The following is a 14,843-nucleotide window of genomic DNA, read 5'->3' on the forward strand; positions in this document are numbered from 1 at the left end:
TGTTCAGAGGTTTCCGCACAGACTGCTTTGGAGCCGTCAGATAGGATCTGAGCATTGAAGTCACAGATGGAACTGTTGGGTACCACTCCTTAAGTTCCTAGGGTGAAGCCAGCACCAGTATCACCGGATTCTTCTTTTTTCATAGAATCATAGAATATCAGGGTTGGAAGGGACCTCAGGAGGTCATCTAGTCCAACCACCTGCTCAAAGCAGGACCAATCCCCAACTAAATCATCCCAGCCAGGGCTTTGTCATGCCTGACCTTAAAAACCTCTAAGGAAGGAGATTCCACCACCTCCCTAGGTAACGCATTCCAGTTCTTCACCACCCTCCTAGTGAAAAAGTTTTTCCTAATATCCAACCTAAACCTCCCCCACTGCCTTTCCTTCTTGGACAGAAGGTTTATGTAGGCTTAATTCTTTGCAACCCACACATGAGGGCTCACCAAACTTTGACCGAGACAGGGAGAGATCCTTTCTCTTAGAAAGAGATTTGGACAGAGATCTGTTCTCATGCCTACGTTCACATCCCCTACTCTCATGAGATGGTTTCTTAGGCTTAAGAGTTTTTACCCAAACTCTGGAGCTTGTGCTCAGAGGGACACTGCTCACTGTCTTAGGTAGTTCTAACAAGGAGGTCTCCCCAGCCTGAATCCAAATGAGATTTCATAGCCTGCTCCATGAAATGCTTCTGCAGATGGAGCTCTCGTCCCTCACAAGTTCAGGGAGGGAAGGAGCAGCAGATACTGCAGGTGGTAGCTATATAATCCTCCCCAAGGCAGTAAAGGCAGCACTAGTGTTTGTCACTGTCAGAAAAGCAACAGGGGCAGAAGACAGTTCTTGAACCTTCGAAGTCTTAGCATAGTCTCTCTTCAGAGTGAGAACTCTCCACACACACACACCCCGCAACCTTGGGCGGTGGAGGGGGGGGGGAATAACTAAACTAACTATGCTAACTATAAAAACACAGAAAAATTATTACCTTTGCTTCCTTACGACTTATCTTTTGAATCACCTTCCTACAAGGTGAAGTGGTGGGAATGCATAAAGCAAGCCCTTCAGCCACCTGAGTGGAAATACATCTGTCGCCAGCGACCTGAATCTGCTTCCCTGGTAAAATAACGTGGCGGCTTTCTGGTCATGTAAGTGGCAAACACATCATCTGCCAGGGAGGCTGAATTTCTGTGAAATCCGGTTGAAGACTTCCTGATTCAGACACTATTCTGAGTTATTGACTGAGTGTCTCCTGATGCAGTCTGCCTTACGGTTGAGTTCTCCCATTGTCTGTATTGCTCTTATGAAAAGCCATATTCCCCTCTGCCCATTCCACTAATTGCCATCACTTTCAAGTACAGGACTGTGCTTCAAATTCCCTCTTGGCTGCTGAGGTACACCACCACCATTGGGGTGTTGTGTGACTGGTCGAGGATTTGAGTACCCTGTAGATGGTTTGGGAATTTTTGGAGGGCTAGCTTCACTGCTCTGAGCTCCAAGAAGTTGATGCTCTTGTTCCTGTCTAAGGAGCTCCATATACTTTGCGCTGTTCTGTGTTCCTATCCCAGTAGGCTGACCTCTATTGTAAGTATTGGGAACTCTGCAGGGCAGACTGGAAAGCCCCTCTGGACATTTCCTGGATTTGTCCGCCATCTGAGGGAAGGGACTGGCACCTGATCTTGAATGCCTTATGGTGAGCGGTCCCCGCCTTCAGCAGAAGTTGCAAGCCACCTAATGTGGAATTTTGCCCAAGGTGTAATACCAATAAATGAAACCAATAGGCCTGTGAGCCGGAGACACTGGGATATGGACAGTCTTCGATTCCTTGTGAGCCTGGATGTCAATTTCTGTAACTTCTCAAATGTGTCCAGTGAAGGATAGGCTTTGGCTACTGATGGATCCACATCCACTCCCATAAAAGCTTTCTTTGTGGAAAGGATCACGGACCTTTTCCTGTTCATCACAAACATATGTGTTGTGAGCCGCTTGTTTGGTCAAGGGCTGGATCGGTCCGTGTCCAGCAACTGATGTAGATGAGTACTGTGAGACCTGAGTTTGGCTATGATCACTACTAGCATCTTGGTAAAGATTCCGGAAACCAATGAAAGGCCAAATGACAGTGAGTTGTACCAGTAGTGAGCCATGTTGTATCCAGATCTCAATATGTAACAGTCATAAGAGCATGTGGAGATAAGCATCTGCTACATCCACTGAGGCAAGGAAATCCCCTTGGGATAGAGATGTTACCGTCCATGCTAGAATTTCTATCCAAAATCTCATTTTCTTCATTCTGAGCCATTTCAGACCCAGAACAGCTCTGACCTTCTCTGTATGCGTCTAAATGATGAATATGAAGTATAGAACTAATAACCTTTTTTCTGAGGGAACCAGTTCTACTGCTCCTATATCCAGAAGGTGAGAGACCGCGTTCAGCACTAACTCATGTTTCGTACGGTTGCTACAGATGGATAACTGGATAAAGTGAGAGTAGAGGGGACCTTAGTTTGAGAAAATTTACCAAAATTCACTCCTACTTTCACATACTTGTCCATTGTAAAGAGGGAACATTCTTTTGAGAAGTGGGATATTATGCCTCCTAGACTCAGACTAGGCCAGAGGCATAGTTTTTCATAATTACAATAAGATTTGAGAAGTGTGAAGTCTGGCTACCCAGTCTGCTTTTGCTGCGTTTTCCATGGTTCCAGGGTTCTCCTCGGATATACCTACCATCCTTCCTCTGGTAATTCTGAAATGAGGATTTACAAAAGGAGTCTCTCTGCCTACTGCTGGACTTGTAGCCCCCCTTCTTTTGGCAATGTGTGCAGAAGGGAGGGACTGTTTCAGTTTGGAAGTACTGTCTGCCATTATCTTATCCAGTTTCTCTCCAGGTAGGAGACAGAGCCTGTGAACTTGGAAAAGCACAGGACATGTTTACAATGGGGTGTTGCCATATGTGGTGCACTTGGATGTTGAACTAGATGCCATAGCACTGGCTGAGAACCTCAGTGTGTCCATTAAGGCGTCTATGGCAAAAGTTGTTGCTAAGGTTATTTTTAAGGGTTGACGTGAAGCTAGGATGGTCCCTGTCATTCAGGGCCTTTAGGTCATCCAATCAGAACACTGTAGCTCTTGCAAAGCATGTAGTGGCCAAGGACGCTCTGACAGTGGCTGAGGAAGCCTCAAAATTGCTCCAAAGAGTGTTGTGCCTTTGGACAAGAAATCCCTATTTGATGGTGGTATCATATCCTTCACTAAGGATGCCATCGCAGCATATACTGTTGGTATTTCTGTGAGGGTATTTTTTGGTTGTTGCATTTTGTAGTTATTTAAATGCTTGTCCACTTAAATGCTTCCTCCCCTCGTCAGAGTATTCCCATTCACATCAAAGGCAAGGTAAAGGGGAATTGCTGTCTCAAGCTGGGATTTGGCTAGTACGTATTTGCCTTAAACTGGCAAAGGAATAAAGCAGGATCAAAATAAACCATGATTAACTGCTGCGTAGGAGCTACTCTGCAAAGCTAAACTGGCTCTATAACGGCAGAGAAGGGAACAGCGCCACGCACCACAGAATTGTGGGAGACGCTAGGCTACAATGCAAAATGTCCAGAAGCTAAGAGCAACTTAGAAAGGGGAAGAGTTAAGTAAGAATTACAATAGGGTTTTTCATTAAATAAACAAGACACAAACATGACATACTGTTTGGCAAACACCATACACACAGGAATTGCCTTTTATCTATAACTACATTTTATATTCATATATATCTTGTGACTTAACAAAGGATAATATAGCAAAAGAATTAAAATTGCTATGGAAATTAAAATGCTAAACATCTTGATTTGTGTGATTAAAGTGTAAACCTTAACATTGCAGTAGCAGGATTCTGCATGGCATTTATATTCTTTTTAAAAGGTACATTATTGGCATTAAAAATACTGACAGCATCCCTTTTAAGGTGGCTATGGGACATATAAACAAGGAAAAATTAATTGAAACAAAAAGCAAAAAAATTAATTTGAACTTTTTCTAAAGTCTGACAATAATGAGATCTAGAAGACAAGGCAATAATGTATACGAGCCAGGCAGTTGTCTTCATCCCTATAATTTACAATTTTATAGTCAAGCATGCACTTAAAAAGAAAAAAGAAGAAAAAAAAAAAGACAGCATACGAACTTTTCCTCAGTACAGTTCTCCATCTAGTGGTCAAACAAAAAACAAAACAAGGGGAAAAAAACCCATAAGCAGAATCATTTGCTATATCATTTTATTTAAGCTATGATATTTTTAACAAAGTTAATGACAAAAAACTATTCCCGCATCAATAAATTTGCAAGCATTTTGTAATGAGACACTGAATTTTCCACGAAGTGTTGACACCCTCTCTTGTGGATAATTAAAATACAGAGATTTAAGGTCTTTCCAGTATTTTCATTTTGATTTACATAATCTACGATTTCTTATATAAAAGACAAGAGGTCTATAGAGTCACAACGCAAAACATTTTATTATGCATTGTACTAAAACTTGAGGGTCTAGACTATTAGGAAATATAAAATCTGAATGATCTTATGGTTAAATGTGATTTATGGTTAGAAACAAGTGTTAAAACTGCAGTATGTTACTCAATGGATGTGCAGCCAGTAGGCATTCAGTGTCAAAGCCACTTAGTTTTCTGAGAAAGTTTATACTATTTTTTACTCCTGTTTGCTCTGAAAAACCAACACAATATTGTTAAAGTAAGCTGGATTCTGTTTGGCTGAAGCAGCTACAGAAACATCACAATCTCCTATTTGCACAATTTTTATACCTGAGTGATGTTGGGGGGAGTAGGGGTGAAGCATTATTTCTTGAGTATTCTGATGTTTAGACCCCTAATATTCAGCAATCTTAAAAGTGTGTATCCTCTTCTTCCTTAGCAACTTGAACTCAGGCAAATGCTTTGACCCTACAAAGGGCTTAGAAAGAGAGAGGAAACATCCCTTGCTCAGAAACCTTACCCAGAGACAACAAATACCAAAGCAGTACACACTCTAAACTTAACAGCATTATTCATTTGAAACAAAGCCTTCAATCAAACTTCAGAGAATTAAACTATTTTAACCTCATCCAGCTTTCTCCTTTTAGGATAGGTCAGACATGAAGTTGCTTAAAAAGAAAATTCCCGGATAAGAATATAGCTTTCCTTCTTCTAGATTGTTAAGACATATAACAGTGTGATGTTAATAGCTGTGAGTACCATCTCCAAGAGCAAGAAAGATTAACTATATACAGCTTCTGGGCTTATCTACACAGCTAGTTAACACGCAGCAAGCCAGGCCTGCCACACATTAATTGACCAATACACAGCAAAACAGGATCAACGTGGTCAGTTACCATCTGACAGTCTCACACGCTGAACATTCACTGCCCAGCTTGCTGTGCACTAACTAGCTATTTAGACACGGCCTGTGAGTCCATAAGGAAAGATGTTACAGAGTCACAGCTTGTAGCAATCTGTTCACGACTGGATGTGTTCTCAGGGCACTTCAGAGAAAACATGTACTGATGGCCAAGTTGCTGTTCTGCAAATTTCCTCATATTTGTTCATTCTGTCTTCGATGTTGCCACCTATCTGATTGACAGCACAGGAATATCCACAATTGGGTCTGCTCCTCTTGCTTCAGCCTTTGCAATGGCTTGTCACTGAGGTTTTTAAGCTTTTCCCCCTGGAATGCAAAGTGGCAACGCACTATGAGGTCACTTTAATTTCCACCAGTTATTGGTAGACAGATTTTCATGGTTCTTCTACTGGTCAATTCATGCCGTTCAGCTTCCCTGGAGTGCTTGAGATTTGGACAGAGGTCTGAAGACGAACTTATCCGGGTGGAAGGTTTGGGTATTCTCATTCCATGGATATTGCATATATTTCCAAATCTCTCCTAGTCGAAGTCATATTGATTAAGAAGCAAGATTTGGAAGTAAAAGTCCAGAGAGACTGATCCCAGCAGCATGAATAGGTATCTCAGTGCCTTAAAAAAATAACTAAGGCTCCAAAGAATGTGAACAACAAAGATGTTGCCCTCAGGAATATGGAATCATGTCAGTGGCTAGCACAGCCAGTCAAGTTTTTGTTTGTTTGTTTTTTGTAGCTGATCAAGTGCATAACTGACAAAGTATGTTTCTTGACAGCACTTGCTTTGAAACCCATAGATAAGCAGCCTTGCAAAAATTCCGTGTGTTTAACTTCTGTTGACTTTGCTTAGAAGTCTTTCATAATACCAGTATCTGAACTTTGTCCATATTTTCTCTTTCAAGGACTTTAATTTCTTCCAGGAAGATAGGAATGTGTCAATATCTTTGTGACTATCCAAGGGAGCACCAATTCATCCCTCACAAACTCTCAGTTAATCATAGCATGTTAGAATTTAGTGCATGATTCCACTCCCTCCCACCCCCATGTCAGAAGACTTGTATTGGACCAATTACTGGAGGGTGAGCTGCACTGGGATTATGTCCAAGAACCATTGCCTCCATGCCCTTTGGGGCCAATCAGCATCATTACAGCTTGTTCTACTGCAATCTTTTTGTACGTCTTTCCTGGGAATGACTATTGTTATACTAAAGGTGATGTTTGGAAGAGAAGATCTATCACTGTATCTCTCTGCTTGTTGAGGGGAAAAAAAACTTTGAGTCTGTTTGGAGTCTTGACTTGACCCGTTCACCCGAGTAAAAGACCTGGACAACACTGCTGGCTCCCAATCCTGCCAACGAAGATAGCCCTATCCTTGGTATACAGGACTCAAATTGATTTTACGTGGCCTCTGCCCAGCTCAACAGTTTACTATACTTATTGTGTAGTGTGGACAACTTTGATCATACGTACCATCACCTTAGTGTTGTTAATTATGACTAGTGTGTGTGCACGGTACAGATATATCTAGAATTTAAGCACAAATTGGATTGCCCCAAGTTACAACCAGTTTATGTTCCTTTTTCAACTCTTGGTCTGCCTACACTCCCTGTGTAATTTGGTAGTTCAGATTATCTCTATGGGGAGGCATGCATCCATTGTTAGCATTGCTCCAATGGTACCACGGATGCGTGCCACCTCTGTAGAAATCATCTGAACTATCAGCAACAGTCTGACATGGAGAAGTTAGGGTGATTTAAATTTTTTTGGGTGGCTCCTCCTATTTATTGTGGGCCCATTAAGGTGGCGGCCCTCCACTTTGTACTTAAGGCTGGAATATGAGCGGCTCTGCACCTTTACAGCTTTCTCTTAGGGAAACATACCATCTGAAGAGATAATGGCATGCCCTGAGCCTGCCTTAGAAATCCTATTTGTACTAGTTGTGCAGCTGACAGTGTGTACATCTATACTTAACATTCCTTATGGCAGCATGCTGAGTACATACGCTGCATGCCCCCCTAGCAGGAGCATAGATAACACTATAGACAGTGATGCACTGCTTAGGCAAGTAAAGACGCATGAATCCTTTGGGTACATACCCTAGACAGCTCTCTACATGCCCAAGCAATTCCTCTCCTGTCGACACTGCTATGTTTAACAATGTAGTATCCCACTGCCTGAGTCTTTCACCACCACAGTAAAAGTAGTTGGGAGTGGCTTAGATTAGTTTATGGATGCTTGTCCTGCAACTCTGAGGGACAACAAATTTGTCTTTTAGTGTCTTATGTGCCAATGAGTGTCCTCCCGCAAAACTCTTGATTACCCATGTGTTTGAGTTAGCCCTCCCTTACACATGAGCAAATTTCTGACACCTCTTTCCTAAGAAATGTCTCTGAGTTTTGTTGTTTGGTACAGGAGACTAGTCTGTTCCCCCCTTCCTCCTGTTCCAGCAGCACCTGCTGGGAACACAGCTGCACTTGCAATGGTCATAAAAGGATTGCTTCTCTGAAAAAGGCTACTTAAACTCCTTCTCTGATGCCTCCATCACCTCCATGACAGCTCTGACTTTTACTTCCCTGTGCAGTTTTTTGCTTGCACATTTAGAGGCAGTTTAACTGTTACGTATATGCATCTACCTTCCACAATCTAAGCCAACGTTTCCTAACCCAATATACTGGACATGACTGATGAGAGCAAGCAGCATGAGCCCCAGAATTCATCTGCTGTAAAGGAGGCATCCAAAGATATATCCAGAAGAACTAATTTTAATTTCTACCTGTTGGTCGAATAGAATCTTCCAGTTCATCAGTCAGGACAGTATAGCTTGAGAACAGTATGACGTTGTAGAGGCTTGTAGTGAAGATCCTTTAGAGTCAATCATCTCTCAAGGATGGCCTCCTATCCACAATCATCCTGTCCAGGGACTCCTTGAGTAAGAATTCCCCCTCTAAGGATTCAGCTGTGTCTTGGGGGTATGTCTATAATGCACATTAAGCCCGGGCTCTGACTCAGATTTGAGCCCAAGCCCTGCTTCCGTCCACATACAAATCAGTCTGACTCGGTTCTGCAAGCACTCAGGACCTGGGTCGCAGGAACCTGTGAGGGGGTAGGTCAGAGCCCATGTCCCACTGTGACTTGGGTCCACGCCCTGTCATTTTGCAATGTGGATGCAGCTCAAGCTGCGGACCCAAGTCAGAAGGTCTAAGTAGTGCAATATTAGCATGTCTGTGAACCTGGGTCCAGCAATTGTAAACCCAGGTTTTAAAAAGCAGTGTGAACGCTCAAGCGTGGACTTGGAACACAGAACCACAAGCCCAGGTCGCACAGAACCACATTTATAGTGCAGTGTAGACATACCCTCAATTGAACAGCAGTAGCTGCACTTAAGTTTACCAAAGTTACATTGACCTTTTTATTCTTTAGGAGCAAACAGGACTTCTGAAGTTATCTGATTGTTCTACTTGGGTATTCACACTCTGTATTTATAATATACATGTTGGATACTGGGACACTGGGACATTATCCAGGTACAATCTGGACTACTAAACAGCTGTGTCCCCTCAATTCTCCAATCTGGAGAACCTTTTACATTGCTTCACTGTGAGAGCAACCACCCCTGGCCTGTTCACACATAGCCTCTAGCATGTAAATTACCCCCAGCTATACTGCATGAGTGCTTAGCTAGCCACTCATGAATTACACTGCAGAGTGACACCAGCAAATCCCAATCCCAGACTTGTCCCCAGAAATGTGCATCTTGTACTGTCCAGCTCTTTCCTTCTGGACAATACAAGCTCATAGAAAGTCCATATCACTTTCTATTAATAAAATGATGCACAAATCCTGTTACCTCAAATGAAGTTTCCGAAACATTTCAATCCAAATTCACTGGTTTAGACAAAACAATAAAACAAGTTTATTAACTACAGAAAGACAGATTTTAAATTATTACACGTAATGAGGCATAAAAGGAGAAATGGTTACAAAGAAATAAAAGGTAAAATACAAACTAATACCTAATTTAACAAGTTAAGTGAACAAAGCAAAAGGGTCTCTCTCACCACACGTTCTCTTGCAGTCTTACTGGCTGGATCTTTCAGACAGGATCCCTCCCAGTCCAATGGTGCTTCCTTTGTCTTTCGAGTGTTGTAGGTGCAATGAGTAAAGATGAAAGGAGATAATTTGTAGCTTGTGGCAGGTCTGTATGAGTAATCACAGCTTACTAACTTTTCTGGCTGATGTTATGGCGAGCAAGAAGGTAACTTTAAATGAAAGATGGGACACACAACATCAGGCTAAAGGTTTGAAGGGAGGTCTGGTGAGAGAGCAAAGAACAAAAATCAGGCCCCACTGGGATGAGAGTTTCACCAATGGTCGGAAGGATCGAAGATGCCCCTTCAAAAATCTAGTTGTTGCAGGATGAGAAAAGATAGTGTGGCTGTCAACAGGAGAATGAACTCTGATTGCTGCCAAATGAACCCAGAGGGAACCTAAAGAAAGACCCAAAGTTTTAAGGATAAGTAGATATGCCAGAATATAAGGGATTCCAGTTATCATTGACCCCAACAAGAAAAACATTTCTATTTATCTGAAAAACATCTCCTGGTAGAATCTTTCCTACTTTAATTGAGAATAGATTGCACCACTCTGGAACATGTTGCAACAGTTCCGGGTTAGGGTGCCTGAAGATGTCCTTGTGTTATGTCAGAAGGTCCAGAAATGGATGGATTCTTATGGGCGGACGAGATGAGAGCTTCAGTATATATCTGTGAACCAGAACTGTTTTGGTAAATTGGATGAAATAAGGAAGACTCAAGCTCTGTCATGACAAATTTTCCATAGACTCTATGGTAGTCTTGGGTGTCAGTGTGAGGAAAGGGATCCCCACTCAAACTTTCTTTGGCTTTATCCACTGGACAAGAGAGTCTGGAACCTTAAACAGATCTGTCATTTTGGCATTGATGTTGCCCTGCTATGGTGAGTAGACAGACAGTTTAAGACAACAAAGATGCAGTCTGAGAAATGTTTCACATGTGTGCATGAGGCCACAAGGCCGAGGAGGGACAGGCACGTTCTGACTGATGTCCAGGGCCTGAAGGTGACCTGGTTTATGAGAGCGCCCAGGGAATGGAATCTCTCGATAGAAAGGCTCTTGTTGCGGTACAGTCCAAGGTCATTTCTATGATGTTTGTGGATCTCATAGGGGTCAACATGGACTTCTCATAGATGACACAAACTTCTAGAGAAGAACATAGGTGGAACAGGAATCAGGCTGACAACTGGACTTCCTCATATGATCTGCTCATTAGGAGCCAATGGGAAGACGGTGAACTCATTCCTTCTCATCCAAGCTGCCACCACTGAAAAAAAAAAACGTTTGTAAAGACTCTGGGTACTGTGGCTAGTACAAATGGAAGAACCCAGAATTGGTAATGGTCTTGACCAAAGAGGAACCCGAGGAACCTTCAGTGGGATGGGCAAATGTCTATGTGAAAGTATGCCAAGACAAGGCAGGGTTTTATTGGACTAACTTCTATTGGTGAAAGAGAACAGCTTTCAAGCTACACAAAGTATGTGTCTTTCATGTCAAGAGCCACCAACCATGTGCCCTCTTCCAGGGAGTGAATTATTGATGTCCATGTGATAATGCAGAATTTTAATTTTTGGATGAATATATTTAATCAGTGCAGCCTGAGAATAGGCCTGCATCTCTTATTCTTTCTGAGAACTAAGAAGTATGGGGAGTAGAATCCTTTCCCCTGATGTTGAGGTGGAACTTCTTCTATGGCTCCCCGGTAGAGAAAGGAATCCAGTTCTTGAAAGAATTTCCTCGTGAGACTGGTTCCTGAAAAGGAAATAGGGAGGGGGTTTGTGGGTAGGAGTTGACAGAAACAAAATCAGACAGCTGCAATGAATCATTTCCAGTACCCATCTGTTGGTTGTTAGGGTCCTTCACTTGCAGGCAAATTTGGTAAGGCGGCCATCAAAAAAACAGAGGGGAGGATGATGTGGCATCAATAAAGAGACACGGTCTCAGCAGTCTCATCAAAAGAAATTCTTTGTTTGAAGGTTAGAGTGAGGTGAGGCAGTGGATGTTGCAGGACCTGTGTGTCTCAGCCTGTGCACGCTGTGTCACTTACGTGGCGACTCCTGATGGCGCTGGTAGTAAAAAGGTTGAGGGGGTTGTCTCACTCTGTATCCTTGCAATGCTGTCTCATAGAGGCAAGGGTATAAATGCCCAGAGAGTGAAAAGTTGTTCTTGAGTCCTTGAGGGAGTGGAGAGGTTCATCCGTCTTCTCTTGGAACAAATTAACTGTATCTAAAGGCAGATCCTGAATGGTGCTTTGTACCTCCCTAGGGAAACCTGAGGATTGTAACCAGGAAGGTCATAGTCATCCCTCTGAACACATCATCTGCAGCATATACTGCAGCTTGGAGGGAAGTCTTGGCCACCAATTTGCCCTCATTAATTGAGTGGAAGTGGGCTCTATCTTCCTAAAGCAGCTTGTCATTAAAATCTAAAAACTTCATATAATTGGTAAAAATCATATTTAGCTAGATGAGCCTTGAAATTCAAAATCCTGAATTGGGGAGAGATGGAGGAAAAGATCTCTCTTCCCAGGAGATTCAGCCATTTAGCACCCTTTTTTGAGGGAACTGTTTTTGGGCATTGCAGCCTGGATCTTTCAGTGGCTGCTTGTACCACCAAGAAATTAGACGGTGGGTACAAGAATAGAAACTTTCTCCCCTTGGATGGAACAAAGTAGTGCTTCTCGGCCCTCTTTAAGGTGGGAGAACAAGACGCAGGAATGTACCACACCATTTTTGCTCGATCCATGATGACCTCATTGATCAGGCGGGCACTCAACTGGGGCCTGAGTGCTGTAAAATGCCTCACAATCTATGCTGGAACTCCTGAACTTCAAGTTATATCTGCAGCTTGGACGCCACCCTGTGCAGGAGGAGTTCCTGATATTGCCTGAATTCATCAGCCAGAGACCATGAAGATGGGGTAACTGCCTCATCAGGAGAAGAAGATGAAACTGCTCCCAGAACCACTAGATCCGGATCATCTTTGTCCTCCGAATACTCCAACTGGACTGCTTGGGGTTGGCCAGTAGATGGTAATTAAAGTTCATGTACCAATCCAGGATGCCCCAATAGTACCAGTATGAGGGATTAAATGGCACAAGGAACAGGAGGACGAAACAGCAAGATTTTTTTGGTTTGGTTTAAAGATTTTATATTAAAAGGGCTCTACTACAAACTGAAATCTGAATCCTACTGTTTGCTCTACTTGGAGGAAGAGAATTCTGGGCAGGGTTTGCAAGATTGGGTTAAATCTGATCACTGCATCAAAGGATCAAAGGAAAAATATGCCTCTAAATCCTAATGATCTAGTCTACATCTCACAACCATATAGAAGCGCTGTAGCATGACTCCTGACAGACATTTAGTTTAGAGTTTATTTTGATACCCTATTGTTCCATAGGTGGTGTGACAGCATTCCAAATGGGTAATCTCATCAATTGTGGCATTTTGTGACAGCATATCCCTAGGTAGCAAAACTTCAGACTTGAGAGGAGCATTGCTGATCTTAATTGGGTAGACATGTCCATTCCCCAGCATAGGCTGGTACTTCAGTTTTCTTTAGGCTGATTGTGAAACTAAAATGATTGACTGAACAAGTGAAGTGATCAGTTATAAACTGAACATCCTCAAGCAAGCAACCAGTGCACAGATTCTGGGTCACCTTCCCCAGGCAGTGCCATCCACCACTGAATGATAATGAATACCTATCAAGACAGCAAACTATAGCTTGAAAGGGACTTTGATAATCTATTTATGTGTAAAAATGATTTCCTGGTGACTTTTCTTTTTTCTTTGCAGGGTTGTTGTAACTATGTTGGTCCCAGGAGATGAGAGAGATAAGGTAGGTGAGGTAATACCTTCTACTGGATCAACTTCTGTTGATGGAAGATACAAGCTTTCGAGCTTCATAGGGAAGAAAAGGAAGAGCTCTCTGAAGTTCAACAGCTTATACCTTCTGTCGACAGAAGTTGGTCCATTCAAAGATATTACCTCACCTACCTTCTTTCAAAAGTCTGAACAACAAGGTGGATTGATTTAAACCAAAATTTAAATTACCAATTTTAATGATTTAAATCAGAAAACCTTAATATAAAGTGATTTTTCATTTGTACTACTTAGTTATTTTCCTAAAGAAAGGTTGATTTTCACTAGTTGACAACTATTAAAACATGTTGATTTGCACTAAATTTGGTGCTTCTTTTTGCTACCAGAAGGATACACTATCTTCTATACACATTTAAACAATTATGCATCTTAACTTACTTTTATTCACATTCTTAATTTTTACATATTTGTTATGTTAGATAATGGTGAATTATGCATTTAGCATTCACTAAATTATTAATTTTTTACTTATGATTTGTGTCAAGCTTTATTTGGATGGAAATTCAAATTCAACTAAAAATGCACAAAAACAGCATTTAAATTTTTTAAAATTATTAATAAAACTACAATACCTTAAATGTGCGGGATACATAAGAAAAAAGTTTATCAAAACATGTTTTGGATTTAAAACCAAATGATTTATTACATAAAGTATTCTCTATAGTTAGCGAACTGAACTGACTGTTTCTGGCCACCATGTCCATCAAGATTTTACAACTAGTAGATCGCATCCTCTCACACCTATATTTTATTCACAGACTGGAAGATGAAAACAAGATTTTCTGCTTTTTCAACAGCCAATTGGTTTCTCGACTATGAATAAATGAGTCATCAAATTGAATTAGCTGAATAAACTGAAAGAAAGAAAATATTCTCTTTGCATCTGCAGAAGAGAATACTGCTGTCAAAAGCAGGTTTAGCACTTCAACAAATTCTGATTCCAGGTGCATAGCCAGTGACTTCCATCAGTTCAGTGGTTTCACTTTCTTTAAAATTTAACAGCAAACATCTATTGCTTATATTGTTTTTCGTACTTAATTCAAACAATGTTAATAGACCATAATAATTTTAGGCCTTAACACAGGTTGTCAATTTTTATTTTAAAAAAATAAACTTGCATTTAATTTAAATAAAAAAAGACCAATTTATTTTTAAATCAAAATTTATCTACCCTGCTAAACAGAAAGTTTGTTCAGTCCCTGTGTAGGGGCCACCCAGGTCTCAAAAGCAACCTTTCTTGATGGAGAAGGGTGTAGAGCACTGAAGAGCTTTTAAAAAAAAAAAAAAAAAAAAAAAAAAAAAGAGTCTTGGCCCAGTTTTCTTCAACCGGAAATGAGCATTGCAGAAACTCAACAGATTGGAATGCATGGGAGTATCTCAGGGCTTCAACAGGCCCACTCACCAGGAGGGGGGGGACCCTGTTCCAGCTCAAATACTGCTGAATAAGGTAGTATTTAATATATATTTTAATGTGAAAACTTTC

At 41.5% G+C, this 14,843-nt stretch overlaps 1 protein-coding gene across 2 annotated transcripts in view; it reads right to left on the reverse strand.

The window, feature by feature from the left end:
• Positions 1 to 14,843, reverse strand: part of ZMYM2 (zinc finger MYM-type containing 2) — a 185,168-nt gene that overhangs the window by 51,303 nt on the left and 119,022 nt on the right. The gene's annotated exons all lie outside the window — the stretch shown is intronic.

Source organism: Emys orbicularis, chromosome 1 (assembly GCF_028017835.1).
Source record: "Emys orbicularis isolate rEmyOrb1 chromosome 1, rEmyOrb1.hap1, whole genome shotgun sequence".
NCBI classification, from domain to species: domain Eukaryota; kingdom Metazoa; phylum Chordata; order Testudines; family Emydidae; genus Emys; species Emys orbicularis.